Raw genomic sequence first — 18,533 nt, 5'->3', positions numbered from 1 at the left:
TAAACTGCTTCTTTGTTCTTTGCTCCTCAGCCTCATGTGTGTGTGTGTGTGTGTGTGTGTTGTTTCCTTTGTGTGTTTTTTTTTTTTTTAATTCCTTTGTGTTTTGTGTTCTGTGCCCAAATTCTTTTGGATGAGTTGAATAAGAGCCTGGACTTTGGATAAAGCTTTCCCAGTATCAGTCTCACTGTCATGAAATAATAACATTACTCCCCAGCCCAGAGTGGAGAATCCTGCTTAATTTAGGCAGATTATGAAATTGAAGGAGAGACAGGGAAGAAAGGGGGGAATTTAAAATAAGGCCCTAAGCACAAGGTTCCAGGAAGAAAAGGAGAAAGGTGTAGTGAACATTTGGGGTTCTTTTTTCTAAGTGGCTTTATTGATGTGTAGTTGATATTCAATAAACTTTGACATACGTATATACTTGCGATACTGTTACTACTATCAAGATGATGAATGTATCCATTACCCCCCAAAGTGTCCTTGTGTCTCCTTGTAATTCTGCCTCCTCTCCCCTGCCTAGGCAATAATGGATGTGCTTTCTGTCACTATAGAGAAGCTTGAAGTTTCTAAGATTTTATATACATGAAATCATACGTATATACTCTTTTTCTGACATTTCACGCAACATTATTGGTTTGAGATTCATTCATGCTGTTGTATGCGTACCAATAGTTCTTTGCTTTTCATTGTAGAATAGTATTCTATCGTATTGACATACCACAATTTGTTTATCCTTTCATCTGTTGATAGGCATTTGACTTATTTCCAGTTTTTAGCTATCACAAATAAAGTTGCTATGAATATTTGTGTATAAGTCTTTGTACAGCATGTGCTTTCATTTCTGTTGGGTAGCTACCTGGGAGTGGAATGGCTGGATCATATAGTAGGTATATGTTTAACTTTCAGAAGAACTACCAAGCTGTTTTCCAAAGTGGTTGTTTCATTTTGCTTCCCCACCAGCATTGTAGAGCATTCCAGTTGCTCCACATCCTCAATAACACTTGGTATAGTTGATCTCTTTACTTTTAGATATTCTAATAGGTGTATAGGGGTGTCTCCTTGTGTTTCTTTTTATTTATTATATAATTTTTAGGTATACAACATAGTGATTCACAATTTTTAGATTATACCCCATTTATAATAATTATTTATAATTTATAATTATTTATAATTATTTAAAAATATTGGCTATATTCTCTCTGCTGTACAACATATCTTTGTATCTTATTTATTTTATACCTAGATCCTCATGATTTTAATTTTAGGTGGAGTTGTTTTCTTTACTTATTTATTTTTATTCTTTTTCATTTTCTTTTCTGTTATGGCTTATTATAGCATATTGAATATAGTTCCTGTGCTATACAATAGGACCTTGTTGTTTATCCATTCTCTATGTAATAGTTTGAATCTGCTAGTCCCAAACTCCCAATCCAACCTTCTCCCTTGGCAATCAGAAGTCTGTTCTCTATGTCTGTGAGTCTGTTTCTGTTTTGTAGATAAGTTCATTTGTGTCATATTGTAGATTCCACATATAAGCGATATCATATGGTATTTGTCTGTCTCTTTCTGACTTACTTTGCTTAGCATGATAATCTCTAGGCCCATCCAGGTAGCTGCAAATGGCATTATTTCATTCTTTTCTATGGCTGAGTAGTATTCTATTGTATATGTGTACCACATCTTTATCCATTCATCTGTTGATGGACGTTTAGGTGTTTCCATGTCTTAACTATTGTAAACAGTGCTGCTATGAACATAGGGGTGTATGTATCTTTTCAAATTATAGTTTTGTCTGAATATATGCCCAGGAGTGGGATTGCTGGATCATATGACAACTCTATTTTTAGTTTTTTGAGGAACCTCCATACTGTTCTCCATAGTGGCTGCACCAATTTACATTCCCACCAATGGTGTAGGAGGGTTCCCTTTTCTCAGGTGGAGTTCTTTTTTTAATTTAATTTAATTTATTTATTTTTGGCTGTGTTGGGTCTTCGTTGCTGCACGTAGGCTTTCTCTAATTGCATCGAGCTGGGGCTACTCTTCGTTGTGGTGCGTGGGCTTCTTATTGAGGTGGCTTCTCTTGTTGTGGAGCACGGGCTTTAGGAGCGTGGGCTTAAGTAGTTGTGGCACACGGGCTCAGTAGTTGTAGCTCACAGGCTCTAGAGCACAGGCTCAGTAGTTGTGGTGCACGGGCTTAGTTGCTCCGCAGCATGTGGGATCTTCCCAGACCAGGGACGGAACCTGTGTCCCCTGCATTGGCAGGCGGATTCTCAACCACTGCACCACCAGGGAAGTCCAGGGTGGACTTCTTTTAATTTAGGGTTTCGTAAAAATAACAAGAAAGATGAATTGAGAATGGTTCTGTCCATACAGCTGCCCTGAGAACAAACAGGTAAAAATAACTAGGTATACTGTTTTATATATGGACTTATGTATATTATATAGCACAAATAATAAATGAACTTTGATATTTACTTTCAACCTTTCCTCTTTAAGCATTTAGTCACGTTTGAAGCTAGATGAGGCCAAAGAGAGATAAATCTACCTGGTCATGTGTTCAGCTCTAGCTTTTCTGTATTTTTCCTGCTATAGTGCCCTCTGTCTTGCCTCTTCCATGCTCTGAGAATTTCTCCAGCCTCCTTGGGAGTCAGAATGAACCCTATGCCACAACAAGGTGCTTAAAATTACAAACAGAACTTGAACGTTTGCTCAACATTTAGAATTAATTATCATGGACTAATTTTTTTTTCTGCTAGGTAATGGTTTGTAATCTCTTTTGGGTCACGGATTCTTCTGAGAATCAGACCAAAATATCAGGAGGGGGGAAGGATAGGTATACATACAAAAGAGGGATGCACAGGTCCAACTCTGGCAAATGCTATGGGACAGAGGTGTGCAATGCAGGAATACAGAGAGGGATTTTTTCCTTTCAATTGTTCTATTCAAAATATGAGTGGCAGGGGCTGCCACATGCTGTCTGGAGATGCTAGAAAACAGAGTAGAGGCCTGCGGATCAAAGCCCTTTGGAAGTGCTCCCTGCCCTAGACTTTTTGTTATGGGAGCTAGTAAATCCTTTCCTTTGAAGCAGTGTGGTTTGAGCTTTCTAACCAGCAGCTGAAATCACCCTAAAGGGTACGAGGGGTGTCACAGAGCAGAGTGGGCTTCCTTCCTCTGAGAGAGCCAGGGGAAGGGCTGGGGAGATTTTTGGAAAGCAAGGAGGGCATTGATGGGGAAGGGCCTCAGGTCCCAGCGGTGGCTGCAGGAGTGAAGGACACGGTGGGTGTGGGGCCCGGAGGTCAGGAGAAGGTTGGACGCCTCCCTCCTGCCCCTCCCCCAGAAAGCCCTGTCCTGCCCCCTCACCCCACAGTGAAGCCCCTTCATCCTGAGGATGCAGGCTCTCTGCTGGAACAGGCAGCCGCAGGACCTTCCGAGGAACGAGAGCAGCTGGAGACGGCTCACGGCTGCTCCTCCCAGGCAGCCATGTCCCAGCGCATGGAGATACTCCAGCTTCTCCTTTTCCGGTTTGACAGGATGACTCTGCAAGGGAGGCTCTCATTTTTTTTTTTTTTTTTTAAATATTGGCTATATTCCCTGTGTTGTACAATATATCCTTGTAGCTTAGTTATTTATTTGTTTATTTATTTATTTATTTTTGCGGTACGCGGGCCTCTCACTGCTGTGGCCCCCCCCCCACCCCGCGGCAGAGCACAGGCTCCGGACGCGCAGGCTCAGCGGCCATGGCTCACGGGCCCAGCCGCTCCGCGGCATGTGGGATCCTCCCAGACCGGGGCACGAACCCTCGTCCCCTGCATCGGCAGCATCGGCAGGCGAACTCTCAACCACTGCGCCACCAGGGAAGCCCGGGAGGCTCTCATTTTGCAGTACAGGAGAGAACCCTCTAAGTGGGTCATTGCTAAAGGGGTGGTGGAGGACCAACCCTACTCTCTCGTCGTGGCCATTTGACTCTCCTAGCCGATGTCCACTGCTCTCCTCCTGCTTCTCTCTGGAGGTGGGGAAGTCCCAGTGTCCTGGGCACATGCAGTCTGCCCTCTCCTTGCCCACGATCATCTCCCTAAAACACATCAGGATGCCATTTCTTGGCCTCCAAATCTTTGGTGTTTCCCCATAACCTAACCCTCTCTCCATGCTCTGGCCCTATTTTTCCAATCTCAATCACTCCTCCAAAGAAAGCACGCATTTCTTTGGAGCCTCTGTTAAGAGCTAGGCTCTGTGTTGAAGATGTAAAGATGAGCTGATAGCTCGCAGCCTGGCACTGGGGCATCGTTGAAGCACATGGTACCATAGTTCCAGCATCAAGGGTTGTTCTGGAGCCCCACGGCCCTAAGAAGGGAGAGTGGACTGGGTACAAAATGATCCAAAAAATGTTTTCAGGGGAAGATTTGGGGGAGGGCATCCTGGACAGGGGGACTAGCACGTGCAAAGGCCCAGAAACAAGTCTGTGGTATGTTTGGGTAGAGGCAGGTGGTTTTGTCATCTAGACTCTGGAGAAGGAGGGGGTGACATGGAGGGGAAAGGCAGCCCGTGAAGTGCTTTGTACAGGCACTCTCTGCTCAGGCAGAGGGCAGGTGGAACCACACCGACATTCTGCAAAGCTGGCTCCGGGGCCTGTGTTGGACTCATGCGGGTGGGAACACTGTGGTGGCCCAGGGGGACCATTGAGGCGACTTGCGCTGTCCACACAGATGGTGACAAGGGCATAGGCTCTGTCAGCAGTGGGGGAGCTAGAGAGACGTTTCCCACTCTGGCAGGTGAAGGCTGGTGGGGCAGAAGGGGTGTGGCTGGCGTTTCTGGTCGGGTGATGGGGATCAGAAACGTGAGCTAAGGAGCAGGGCGGGGCAGCTTGCTGGAGCCTCGTCCTCCGTCCTACTCCCAGGTCCCCGATCCCACCCAGCGTACTTTCCCAGCCCTGCAGACGGGTCTTCTGTCTCTAAACACACCTTGTCTTGTCAAGCCTTTGCTAATGGTGTTCTTTCTGCCTGACACGCCCTCACTGCTCACCTTTCTTCACCTGGTCAATAATAATCATGGTTCATAATATAAAAATAATTAGAACCACTTTTTTTTTTGGGTGGGGGGCTGCATTGGGTCATTGTGGCGCACAGTCTTCTCTCTAGTTGCAGTGTGAGGGTTTTCTCTCTCTAGTTGTGTCACACAGGCTCCAGAGTGCGTGGGCTCTGTAGTTTGCAGCAGGCGGGCTCTAGGCTCGCGAGCTCAGTAGTTGTGGCACGCGGGCTTAGTTGCCCAGCGGCATGTGGGACCTTAGTTCCCCGACCAGGGATCGAACCCGCATCCCCTGCATTGGAAGGCAGATTCTTTACCACTGGACCACCAGGGAAGTCCCTTAGAACCACTTTTTTGAGCCCTCACCTTGAGTCTAGATCTGATGCTGACCTCTCTGTCCTTAACCTGTAAATGCTCACAACAAGCCTATGAGATAGGCATCATTACTGAAGCTGTAAGATGAAACTGAAGCCTAGAAGTGGTTAGGTTGCACCCAGACAGTAAGTGGCAAAGCCAAGATTCAACTTCATGCTCTTAAAAACTATGCTAGAGGGACTCTGAGGCTCAGCTCCCATAACACCTTCTACACGGAACCATCCCTGTTGCCTGCACCCAGCCTCTTCTCCACAAAGCAGGATTTCCGTGTCACCTCTTTGGGGCTCCCAAGCTCTTTGTTGATGACCCTGGGCTCTGACCTTAAGCAACTGTGAAATTGTGGAATGCTAGGACCAATTCCTACTAGTCCCCAGTGGCTCAGAAAGGGCAAGTGATTTTCTTATTGACACACAGCTAGAAAGTAGCAAGACTTTGTAGGAGAATGAGCAAAGACTGCTCAAAGTACTGGACCATTTGGACCGTGGTGAAATAGGCAGGACATGAGCATAGATCCTGAGAAGGTCCCAGCACCTCTGACCAGCCACTTCCACCCTTCACAGATAAGCAAACCCTTCTTAGGGTTTAGTAGACATGCTCGAAGGTTTTTGAAGAGCAGCGTTGCTTATAAAACCTTCTAATGACCCGATTGGGTAGGGTGAGGGGTGAGTGTGAGGGGTCCAGAATGATGGTCTCCTAAGGCAAAGAAGCAGGAAGGAGGAAGCTCAGACCCAGAGGGAAGCGGTAGGGGTGGAGACGGCCGGAGAGGGAGGGAACCACAATAGCCAATAACATCCCCATTTCTTCCTAAGACAAAGGCGTCTCTCCCGTAGGAGCCTTAGAGAGAAGTCTGGGGCTGCCCAGTCTCTGGAGTAGAGGGACTATCAACTCTGGCTCTGGGGACACACATTGTTGTCTCTCTCTGGCTCCTGCCTGACCCCCCTGGGGATTTGTACCCTCCCTCACCTCTAGCTCTGAAACAAATACTTCCTCAGCCCTGCTGGCAACTCAGCTCCCCTTGAGTCTGACACAAGGTGGCCCATCTTCCTGAGACTTGACTTCTGGGCGTCTGGGACGTGTTACTTGGGTCCAGCTCTCTCAGTGACATGTTGGATGGAGGGCCCAGGGTGATGGAGACCGAGCGGCACCTGGCAGCCAGCTAGGGGAGCCGGGAACCTGGGTTTCTATGAAGGCCTTTTCCTACACAGAGGTACTTTCCCTCTCAAGACCCTGACCACCATGGGGTAATGTTTACGAGAGAGAATTAAGAGAAGAAAAGCAGGATTCAATAATGTGAATACTATTGTGAGTTTAGCAATCGACACAGAAGGAGAGAAATGCACCGACACACCCAGAAGGATTATCCTGGGTAGTACTATTGTGGGAGATTTGTCTTCTCTCTACTTTTCCATATGTTCCAGGTTTTCTACAGTGAACAAATATTACTTTTTTAAGGAAAAAAATGTTGATTTTAGAAAATGTTCATCTGAAAACTTGTAAACAATAATAAAAATGTTAACATATATTTAAAAGATGGGAAGGAAAAAACCTCTCCAAGTTCACTTTGCTTCATTGTGGGTAGAATGTCACCTGACTCTCCAAATATGAAGTCTGCACTCGCCCCCACCCCCAGTCTCCCTGTTCCCCTTCCCCTGTTTACTCTTCTTCATGCTGTTTATTACGACCTGATATATCTTATGCCTATTGAATTGTCTCTTTTCTGCCTTCCCCGCTAGCATGGACGTGACACAAGAACAAGGGCTCTGTCAGTTCTGTTCATCTCCGCAGCCCAGAGCAGACCTGGCATTAAAAAGGTCTGAGCCCAGTACGTGTTTGTTGACTGAACGAATGGTCAGCCTGTGAGTGATTTTAATTTTCTTCTTCATACATTCCTGAGATTTCAGCTGTTTTCCGATGAACTTTTATTACTTTTGTGAGCAGAAGAAAAATGAATCAATATTATTTTTTCCTCCATGGAAATAGCACAATGGAGTGACATCTCAATTATGATATTTGGGAGTGAGCTTCTTTTATAATGAAGCTGGCATTCTTTCAAGCCTCAAAAACACATGAGAAATCCGCTGGTGTGAGTCATATGTCTGCCTGGCCAGATCCCTGCTGAGCTGGGTGAGAGCACAGATGTGTAGAGAAAGCTGCTCCTTGTCCGCAGGGCCACCAAAGATACACAGGGCCAACTGTGGGAATTTGCTCCCCACAAGGCTAGCTGGAAGCCTGTGCTCTGTGTGTCTTTCCCTCTTTCCCCATCTGCTCACCTTTGGATCTTTGGTCAGTAGGTGCAGAGACACGTTTGCCAACAGGGTTCCTGAAATTAGATCTAGTCCACCTGAATTAGATCTCCTGAATTAGGCGCTTGCCCTCTCCTCAGTGGGGTCCCTGCTCCCCTGGGAGGATAAGATGGGGCTCGTCTGGTTCCAGCTGTTGAAGCTTCTGGGGAAGAATGAGGCACCTTTTGTCCTCCAGCATCTGGAGCCTGCCCCTCCAGGATGGGTCTGCCAGCCCCTTTCTTCTCCCCGTTCCTTCCCTTGCTCCCCTTCTCTCTCTAACTTAACCATTTGCCACACAGCTCCCAGAACCTGTTTTCTATGCTCAGGAACGTGGCTGCTTCTTCTTCTTCTTTTAAAATCTATTTACTTAATTTACTTATTTTTGGCTGCCTTGGGTCTTCGTTACTGTGAGCAAGCTTTCTCTAGTTGTGGCGAGCAGGGGCTACTCTTCGTTGTGGTGCGTGGGCTTCTCACTGCGGTGGCTTCCCTTGTTGAGGAGCATGGGCTCTAGGCGTGCAGGCTCAGTAGTTGTGGCGCACGGCCTTCTGGCCTTAGTTGCTCCGCGGCATGTGGGATCTTCCCGGATCAGGGCTCGAACCCGTGTCCCCTGCATTGGCAGGCAGATTCTTAACCACTGTGCCACCAGGGAAGCCCCCTTCTTCTTGTTCTTCTTCCCTGCCCACCACCAGTTTTAAGAACTGAAACAGTCTCAGTAACCTACCTCTCCCTCTGTGTTCTCACCATCTTCCATGTTTCTTTAGCGGCCTTACTGCTGGAACTCCTCACAGATCCCTTTCTCTCTAAGCTCAGGCCTCCTCTAAGTGCCTTGGTCCCCCTTCCCCTCTCCAGAATCTGCTGCCAGTTATGCCAGCCCTACCCCCTCTCCCCTCAAGGCAGAAGGGAATAGAGTCACTTTTGTTTTTAAACAAGTTCTCCATCCTCCTATAATCAACATAGAAAACAGAAACAAAAAGAACCGAAAAATGAAGGCATCTGAAATCCTCAGAATATACAAATGTGGAGGAGATCCACTATGATGGACTCTTTTCCTTCTCTCTTTCTCTTACATTCAACTCTCTAGCCTTAGGCACAAATGCACACAGCCTTCCCCCGCACCTCCCGCAAGAGACCCAACTCTGTTCCTACTCCCATCCACAGCTTTAAATGGATCTTGGGTGTGCAGGCTGGATTAATTATGACCTTGGATCATGACAAACTCTCATTGTTGGTCCATGATTGGTCTTTCATTTTATTTACTTATTGATATGCCCATGAACCTGCTACTAGTTTTAAGAACTAAAACATTTTCAGTAACCTACATCTACCTCTGTGTTCCCACCATATTTTATTCTGTTGCCCCCTTCACTCCCCCACCCCTGTGGGGTTCATCTTCTTGAATTTTGTGTTTATTATTACCATACTTTTATTTATTTATTTTAAGATTTTTTTTTTTTGATGTGGACCATTTTTTTTTAAAGTCTTTACTGAATTTGTTACAGTATTGCTTCTCTTTTATGTTTTGGTCTTTTTTTTTTTTTTTTTTTTTGGCCGCGAGGCATGTGGGATCTTAGCTCCCCAACTAAGCTGGTACCGAGCCCACAACCCCTGCATTGGAAGGCAAAGTCTTAACCACTGGACCACCACGGAAGTCCCTATTATTATCATACTTTTAAAAGTAGCTGTATCCCAACTTTTGGGAAAGGTCAAGGATAGACAATCTACTTTTTTTTTTAATTTTTAAAAAATTTTTGTGGTACGCGGGCCTCTCACTGCTGTGGCCTCTCCCGTTGCCGAGCACAGGCTCTGGATGCGCAGGCTCAGCAGCCATGGCTCACGGGCCCAGCTGCTCCACGGCATGTGGGATCTTCCCGGACTGGGGCACGAACCCGCGTCCCCTGAATCAGCAGGTGGACTCTCAACCACTGCACCACCAGGGAAGCCCCGACAATCTACTTTTTAAGAAGAACAATAAGAAAGGGAGACTCGGGACATCCCTGGTGACTCAGTGGTTAAGACTCTGCGCTCCCAATGCAGGGGGCCTGGGTTTGATTCCTGGTCAGAGAACTAGATCCCACATGCATGCTGCAACTAAGAGTTCGCATGCCACAACTACGGAGCTCACGTGCCGCGACTAAGGAACTGGTGAGCAGCAACTAAGACTCGGTGTAACCAAATACATAAATAAATTGTTTTTTAAAAAAGGGAGATTTTTCCTACCAGATATCAGTAATGCAATGGGGCTGGGAAGACTGGGTTATCCATCCAACTCATGTTCATCTCCTCCCATTTCCTCTTCCCATACCTCCTCCTGCATTCCAGAAGCAGCCAGAGGAGAAGCCCTGGAATCCCCTCAGAGAGGCCTAGAAACCATACTCACAGTGTAGGCTAGACAGACAGGAAGGCTGATAGATTGACAGCATAGAAAAACCATCCCAGTAATAGCTGGCAGGTTTATTTGGGGACAAGGAACATGGCTCCTGAGATAGGAATTACACTGTGGATCCCAGGACACTGCAGTGTCGCTCACCTAGTGGGCACCCTCACAGAGCTCTTTATAGGAACAAGACAAAGCACAGCTGGGGACAGAAGGACAGTCTTTAGATTAGACGTCTCCATCCTGTAGCACGGCCTCTGCCCTGAGCGTCTCAAGCTCTCTGTTTCTGTCACCTGTGGGGCACGGCTGGCCCCTGGAAATCCCACCCAGGAGGGGTAGCGACAGTGCCAGAGGCTGCAGAGGCCATAGACAGTGGCCAGCACAGCAGCCCCTAAGCCCAGCTGCCAGCAGAACAAGGTAGTGAGAAAGGCGAGTTCCACGGGGCTGTCTGCCCACTAGGGCTGCCCAGAAAGTGGGGCATACAGTATCCAGGTCACCTGCAGCAACCAGGAGCCAGACACCACCATCAGCCAGGCCTTGAGCACCCAGAGTGGGGGCTGGTCAGGGACCCAGACCTCGACGATGAGCACCAGAGCTAGCAGGAAGGCAGGCAGCATCAGCATGGTGTGCACTCGGACCTCCAGGGTGTTCTTGTGCTCGATGTGGGCCACCATTTCCAGCAGCCTCACAACCAGGGCCAAGGCTGTGGCCACCCGCTCCAGCTTCATGCTCCGCTGAGCCAGCCACGCCTGGCTCGTGAGCTCCACCAGGGCACTGAGCAGGAAGAACCCAAAGACGGTGGCACGCTGCCACTCATGGTGATGCTGAAAAGGCCGCCGAAGATCCTCCCAGTCTATCAGGGGAAAACAGTTGGTTCCAGGTGGGAAGAACTCTCCCAAGATCAGCATCTCACCGGCGCCCATCTTCACCATTCCCTCTGCACGTACCCGCTGCCACCACCTCTGGCCTTGCTTGTCCCTTGCGGGGAGTGGGGGGAAGAGGAGCTCCTGGCTCCACGAGAGGGCCGGGGACACCATCGCTGTATAGTAGAGCCCACTGTGATAGATGAACAGCGCCAGAGCCAGGTGTCCCGAGAGAGTGCCCATGCCTCGGCCAGCAGCCCGCTCGGGAGTGGGGGGCTGGGGCTTGTGAGGGACTCTCCCCACCTCTCAACTGTCAGAAGAGGCCCTTCGGGCCCCTCCTCTGTTGCCCACGCAGGGGGAGGGCACAGGCCCCATGTGGGTCCGCGTCACTTTCAGGTAGCTGAGAGCTGGCCGGGCTCCTCCCTACTGGCAGGGCTCCAGAACAGGGCGGTATCGTTACAACACACACCACTCTGCTCCCTTCCTCAGCCCTGAGCCTTTGTCCCACTGTCAGAAGAACGCATGTGAAGTACTTGGCGCCCTGGTAGTACAATAGGTGACACTTACTGTCATTTATTATTAGTCCAAGTGGAGCACCCCAGGTTTCACCAGCCAGTGAATACAAACCCAGGCTCGCTACCCTTGATGGCCACGTTCCCCACTCTTACCCGCGCCCCCGTGTGCTTGCCCTTCCCCAGGTCTTTCAGTGGCTATGAGGGAAGAGCTGTGGCTGAGGTCCTGGATGTTGCTTTCCGCTGCGCCACCTGCACTGGCGCTGCTTCTGAGCCTCGATTCTGCAGCTGCAGCCCTGACAGCTCTGGCGGGGCTGCCCTGCCAAGGCACAGCGGTGGCCAGAGCCACTGACGCTCAGCTCCTCCTGCCCTGAGGCGCCACGCCCTGTCTTCTGCACCATCCCCTGCCCTCTGTCCTGGTCACCGGGTCTTGGCTGTGCCTTCTTGCTCCTTCCCTGGACGCTCCCCTACCCCTACTCAGAGCAAGGCCCTGCCTGGAACAGACGCTGTCTTTGGGTTCTTGACATGTAGCAAAGGAGAACTACAAGTGTGTAAAACCTCACAAGAGGGGTGGAGAGGACAACACCGAGGCCAGTAGAGACTGGGGCAAATGGGGGAATGAGGGAGGAGGTGGCATTTGAACCGTGTCTTGATGGTTTAGACATTGCAAGTGGAGGGCCCTGGGGTGGGAAATACAAGAGGAAAGTGTAGGCTCAGGGGCTGAAGCAGGGAGATGGGGGGCGGGGCAGAAGGGGAGAATAGACTGGCAGGTCTGGGCAGCCAGGGGTGGGTGGGGGGTTGGGGGGGCTTAACTATTGGACAACCCATTTCTATGGGACAAAGAGTCCCAGAGCTTGGGACTGAGAGGTGACCTGGGCAGGGGCTGTGAGCTGCCCACTGGGAAATGCCTGGTAGCCTCTGCTGGAGTGTCTTCCTGTATTGTCTCCTGTACATGTGCATCAGGTAGACAGGAGGATAAGTGATGTCCAGTGGCGTGAGGGACCTGGGCTGGGGAGAAGAGACCAGAGGTCAAGGGAAAGAGGAGATTGGGGGAGAAAGAGAAAGCACGTGGATCGGTCTCTTTTGGGGGCAGGGGAACAGCCAACTGGATGCCCAAGCCAGAAACCAAGGCATCGTCCTGGTCTCCTCCCTTCATCCAGCCCCACAGTCAGTCCCTTACCACGTCCAGCCAGTTCCTCCTCCTGCAGAGGTAGACCTTCCTTTTCCTCTGACCACCCCGCCTCGGCTCTCTGCTGGCCCATGTCCTCTCTACCTCCTGGTTTCTCTTTTCCATACGGCTGCCAGAATACAAATATTCACACCTGATCGTGTCATTTTCCCGATGAACATTCTTCAGGTGTCTTGTGTCGGCTGTAGGCTGGAGTTCTGTGGCCAGGCAAACAAGGTCCTGTGTGACCTGTCCCCTTTGATCACTCATGCCTGCATTCCCCCACCTGCCAATATTATGCTTCAGCTTCTCTGGATTCTCTGTATTTTTCTAGAACATGCCCATGCTTTGCATTGCCTTGGTCTTTGATCATTTGGTTCCCTCTCTCTGCAGTATCCCCTCCCACCTTATCTTCGTGGTAAACTTCTACCCAACACCACTTTATTAACCAGAGAAGCAACTCTATGTTTTGACTGTACTCTGCACAGGCTCACACCAAAACAGTTCTCAGGCTGTCTTGTCATCATCTCTGCTGCGCTGGGAGATGCTCCTCTCAGATACCTCTTCCAGAAAGGACTCGCTGCCCAGCCGCCAAGCATTTGGTGAACTAACAACTTCAGTTGTAGTCTCCTTCAGGGTCAACCTCAGTTTTCCAGCTGAGGGCACATCCTTTCAGGGTGGCCTCCAACCTGCAACCCGACAAGGTGGTGTCACAAGGGCCCGGCCATTTCCCCCCAGCGCTGGATTCTCTAATGGGTGACATGTGCTCCGGAGCTCCCTGGTGGGCAGGCGGAGACCTCAGCAGGCCTGCATCATAGCTGGAGAATTCTCCCTACCCACTCCAGCTTTTGCCTTTTTCTTTTCCCAAGTCCTACTCGCCAATAAAACTTTTGGACTCCTAACTCCATCTCAGCATCTGTTTTCAGGAGTTGTCCAAGAGATTAGTCAGTAAGATGGAGTTTGGGGACTGATCACTCCATCACCCAGCTGGCAATGAGGACCACATCCCAGAACAGCCCCCAGCTCGGGCTGGTATTCCCACTGTTAAACATTTCACTGGTGGTGACTTGGGAAAGTGTGCAGGTAGAGAATAACGAACTAGCCAGCCTCTGTGATGATCAGGCATTTGAAAGGTAGGCAGAGGCATTTGAAAGGTATGTGTGTGTATGTAATTGTACACACATGCCTTCACACACATGCGTGGATAGATGGGAATTAATAATTGGGTTGATAACCCACAGACACATAATGAAAAGCTGAGGGCAATTAACAAACAACTGAAAACAAGTGTGAGAGCCTGAGGGTTTCTTTGGCATCTTACAAAGAATCCTTCATCTCATACAGTGGGTGAAGAAAAAAGAGCTGGAGTTGAAGGTCAGGATTTAATAGACAGAGTGGCTGAGTGGTATAATATAGCTCCAAAGATGGTTGAATCCTGACCCAAGGCAGGTCTGTGGGACCATGACACATTGGTTGGATACCCTGGAAGACACCGAATCCCTGAACTTCTGCCTCCAAGTGGTGTGGCAGGTGATATCACCAGTGAAGCCTGTGATTATGCCTTGCTTCCTTTGCTGTAAGGGAATTCCCTGGTTGGATGTTGTATTGACTATATTTTCTCATTTCCTGTATTCTTGATCCTCTGGCATTTGGGGCCTTGATGTTGGAGAGACTGCCCCTCCCAGGGCTCACAAATTTCTAGAGATAGCAAACAACTTCCCTGCAAGTATGCCTTTGATATACGAACCAACCAATCCAGAGCTCATCTCCAACTAGCTCCTTTATCAAACTTTCACATACCTTGTTCCAAATCACCCCAGGGCGAGGTACTAATTATCAACTAGGGTCCACCTCTATAGCCCAGAGCCCAAGGAAGCCATTCAAACTATGCAATCCTAAACGGACTCAGAGTACCGCCCTGCCTTGCCCATTCCTTCTCACAAGAACCCTATTAAAGGCTCAAGCTATGCTCTGCCCCTCTTCTGCACCCTGAACAACACTGGTCCTTCCCTAGGTGGTCCTGTGTGGCACGGCATGGAAGCCCCGTTTCTAGAAATCTGTGAGTATAAATTTCTTCCTTCATGACAATCATTTTCACATCTGCATGTCTCACCATACACGATGAAAACAAATCTTGGGTACAGTTTTAGAACAGATGCGTGTTGTACGGGATTCAGCATCTGTGAATCAGGCATTCCATAACCACTAGTGCTGGCTGAGGCCTTATGGGCATGAAAGGCAAACCTACACCTAGACTAGATGTCTATCCCTGTGAAAATGAACTGTTGACCTTTGAGGATAGAAGGGACCCGATGTAGTCAACCTGCTACCATGTGGCTGGTTGGTCTCCTCATGGAATAACACACACGGGGCTTAGCACTGGTCCGTGTTGCTGGCCAACTGGACATTCAGAAGCAGCAGCAGCTAGATTGTCCTTGTTAAGTGTGAATCCATGCTGTTGGGCCCTTGCATAGCCTCTGTCTCTGCCATCATTGTTACTTTGTTCACGTGTCCATCGTGCTGGCAATGGGGTGGCCACCGATAAAAGCTGCCTGGGTCATTTTGTTTGCATGGTGCCTCTTCCATGGTTGATGCTTTCTTGGACCAATCCTGGTACCAAGTGTTACAGGTTGGGCTCTCCAGGAAGCAGTTGTTGAGACAGAGGAGTTAGGTGCAGGGGTTTCACTGGAGGGTAACAGCTTTGACAGGAAAGAGGGCAGTATTGAGCAGGGGGGGCCGTCAGATGGAAATGTAAATATGATAAACTGCTGCCCAGTGGGGCAGCTCCAGAGCAAAGACTGGTACAAAGCTAGGCTCTGTGCCGCCACCTTGCTCAGTTATGGGCTGGGGCCCATACTGATGAAATGAACAGCTGGAGATGGTCAGCAATCACACTCCTCCCAGCTGGTCAGCACATCTTTTCTTGAAGGAGGATCTGGATGGTGCATTTCCTTGTTTCCAGGAGCTCAGACTCCTCAAAAACCAGGGCTTGGGTCATACCACAGGTAAACCACTGAGACCGCAGAGGTGGTAGCTGAGGGCAAGAGGAATTTAGAATGCATGGTAGAGGAGGGAGGCACTGGGTACAAGCTGTGGTCCCAAGACCACCTGCAGTTAATGGGGTCTGTATTTCATCCCCCTAACTTCCCTCTTGTAGAGTTTCCTGAAAGAAGACAGGCCCCCAGAGTCTGCCCCATGTATGTGGAAAAGCAGGTCCACGCAGGACAAGGCATGCACTGTGGCAGGCACAGAGCTGCACTGCCTGCTTCTCTCCTTCAAGAAGCTTCGAGGATTGAGGTGAGCTTACAGCCTCAGCATCTGGGTCCACATTCAAGGTCAGTTTCAATTTTTGAGCTGAGCCCAGCCAATGTGAGCATGACCATGGCATAGGGCCTGGCTATTTCTGCCCAGTGAGGGACTCTGAACAGGAAACCTCGGACATCTTTGTTCCAGAGCTCCTGTGGGGCTGGTGGAAACTGACATGCCTGCGTCGTGATGGCTGTCCATCCCGTCCTTCTTCCTCCCCCTTCTTTCATTGCGTTCACCCTGGTGGACCTTGGTTCCTCCCAGCTCAGTCAGCCTCTGCTTCTCAGAGAACTCCAATGGCACAGTCTGCGTGGCATTCTCCCCTCTGATCTCTGAGGGCTCCTGGGATTGTGGTCTGACTGAAGGACCAGCTGAGCACCCAGTCGTCTGTCAGACTGTGCTTCATGCCCGTGGCAGGGGCTCTGGGATTCTGCGTGTGTTCTCAGAGAGTGTGTGACCTGGGGACCACTTGGGGTGGAACTAGTTAAATAAGGCAGCCAGAGGGTACTTTTGTGAGATTGTGATTCTCAGGGACAGCTTTAGGCTAGAGGAGGTTGGCCACCAGGTGAGGCCTCTGCAGTGTGGACTCCATCTGGGCCTGGCGCCCTCCCCACCAGACTTTCCCCTGCTCTCCTGAGCATTGGGTGAGGAAAGAGAGGTTCTGGATTAGGTGCCAAGGACTGGGATAGGAAGAGGCCAGGAGAGCCCCAGCACCTCCCAAACAGGAGCTGTGGTCCAGAGAGCAGGTGGTGCCACAGAGGGACCGACAGCAGGGGACAGCATTTCATAGAGTGCTGGGGGCAGGGGGACCCTCTGTGGTCTGGCTGATGAGAACTTTCTAAATAAGTTTTTTTATTGTGGTATAATTGTATGTAAAATTATATTAGTTTCAGGTGTACAACATAATGATTCAATATCTGTATATATTGCAGAATGATCGCCAGAATAAGTCTAGGTAACATCCATCACCAAACAGAGTTACAAAAATTGTTTTCTTGTGATGAGAACTTTGAAGATCTACTCTCTCAGCAGCTTTCAAATATGCAAGACAGTGTTATTAACTATAGTCACCATGCTGTACATTACATCCCAGGGCTTATTTTATATCAGAGGTCTTTATGGCTACAGAGTGGGGTTCCCGGAGGGAGAAGAGAGCAAGGAATCAAACTGCCTCTTTCAGCCTCTCCAGGCAAAGCACAGATACACCATGAGGGATTGGGGGTCCCTACCAATAGCCACACCCCGGCCACCCTATGTAATTATTGTCATCGTATGTTCTATTAGGGGAAATCACGTGAAACTGCCATTTTTGTAGGTCAAAAAACAGTGAAATACTGGCAGTTTTACTTGGTCCAATTTAACATAGAGAGTTGAATTGAAGTTAGGGGTATATATATTTATTCCCAGGGTAGGTATCTATTTATGGACCTTCCCGTAACCACTATTCCTGGAGCCTCTTACTGGTCAGGCATCAAACATAAGTCTTTCTGTGCATTCTCTGATTCTGTACTCACAGCAGCCCGAAGAGGTTGTACAATTATTATCCCTGTTTTTCAGATGAAGAAAGAGAGACACAATCAAGTAGCATGCCTAGGGACAGAAGTGGGAGGTAGACCTACATATGTCTGACCTGTAAACCCATGTTCCTGACCCCTGCACAGACTGCCCTGTCAAAGTTCTCTGCAGCCTCCAGGGGGTGAAGTGGGATTGGGGACTGGGCATTTGAGTGGAAGAACTATTCAGAGAGCTCTACACCAAGTGGCCCCTATGCAACCATTAGGGTCAGATATGTATAGACTTTGTGTGGTTGAAAGCTTAAAAAGTTTGTGGGACCCTCTTTTGGAAAAATAATACCAAAAATATCTTACTTTTGTAGATTTTGCCTAAACATGTGTCCATATGAACTTTTTTTTTTTTTTTTTTTGCTGTACGCGGGCCTCTCACTGCTGCGGCCTCTCCTGTTGTGGAAAACAGGCTCCGGACGCGCAGGCTCAGCGGCCATGGCTCACGGGCCCAGCCGCTCCGCGGTATGTGGGATCTTCCTGGACCGGGGCATGAACCCGTGTCCCCTGCATCGGCAGGCGGATTCTCAACCACTGCGCCACCAGGGAAGCCCCATATGAACATTTTGCTAAGACCTCTCCCCTGGCCTTAGAAGGAACTTGTGCAAGGGAAGAGTGCTGTTGCTAAGCTTCGTTATCAAGGTTCTGATGCCCAGAGGGGTGCGACGGGAAGCAGCTGCCCTCACAGAACAGGCCTGGGCGGGCAGGGGCTCTGTCTTGCACAGACAAGGAAAGTCCAGCACACCTGTAAGATCCACCCAGGACCCAGGGAGATTGTATAAATGGAGATCCAGGTGGCCTGTGTCTTTTACACAGGCCAGACTCTGAAAAGGGAGTCCAGCGTCTGCGGGGTAGGGGTGGGGTGGAATGGGGTGGAGGATATGTGTGGAAAGCCCTACACTGTGTTGGCATTTCTTAGGCTGAGAGCACTGCAGCTCCCACTTGTGGCCACTAGGGGGAGATGCTCCTCTGGGAACTGTTTGCGAAGAGCCTCGCTCTCCCAGTCCCCCTTCCAAGGCACTCAGAGTCCCTGGGCCACTCACACTGTCATCATCAGGCCCAGTTCTGC

At 49.3% G+C, this 18,533-nt stretch overlaps 1 pseudogene across 1 annotated transcript in view; it reads right to left on the bottom strand.

The window, feature by feature from the left end:
- Nucleotides 1–3,239: 3,239 nt before the first annotated feature.
- LOC309805945 (transmembrane epididymal protein 1A-like) overlaps nucleotides 3,240–18,533 on the bottom strand; it is a 63,404-nt pseudogene continuing 48,110 nt past the window's right edge. Inside the window, exons 2-7 of the transcript in view lie at nucleotides 10,380–10,454; nucleotides 6,478–6,553; nucleotides 4,599–4,776; nucleotides 3,943–4,072; nucleotides 3,361–3,424; nucleotides 3,240–3,256 (exon numbers count right to left, since the gene is read on the bottom strand). The product of the transcript in view is annotated as a transmembrane epididymal protein 1A-like (transcript). The remainder of the gene's footprint in view (nucleotides 3,257–3,360; nucleotides 3,425–3,942; nucleotides 4,073–4,598; nucleotides 4,777–6,477; nucleotides 6,554–10,379; nucleotides 10,455–18,533) is intronic.

The sequence above is a fragment of the Mesoplodon mirus genome (genome assembly GCF_964341445.2).
Source record: "Mesoplodon mirus genome assembly, chromosome: 6".
Taxonomy (NCBI): domain Eukaryota; kingdom Metazoa; phylum Chordata; class Mammalia; order Artiodactyla; family Ziphiidae; genus Mesoplodon; species Mesoplodon mirus.
This window is presented reverse-complemented; position numbering and strand designations above follow the sequence as displayed.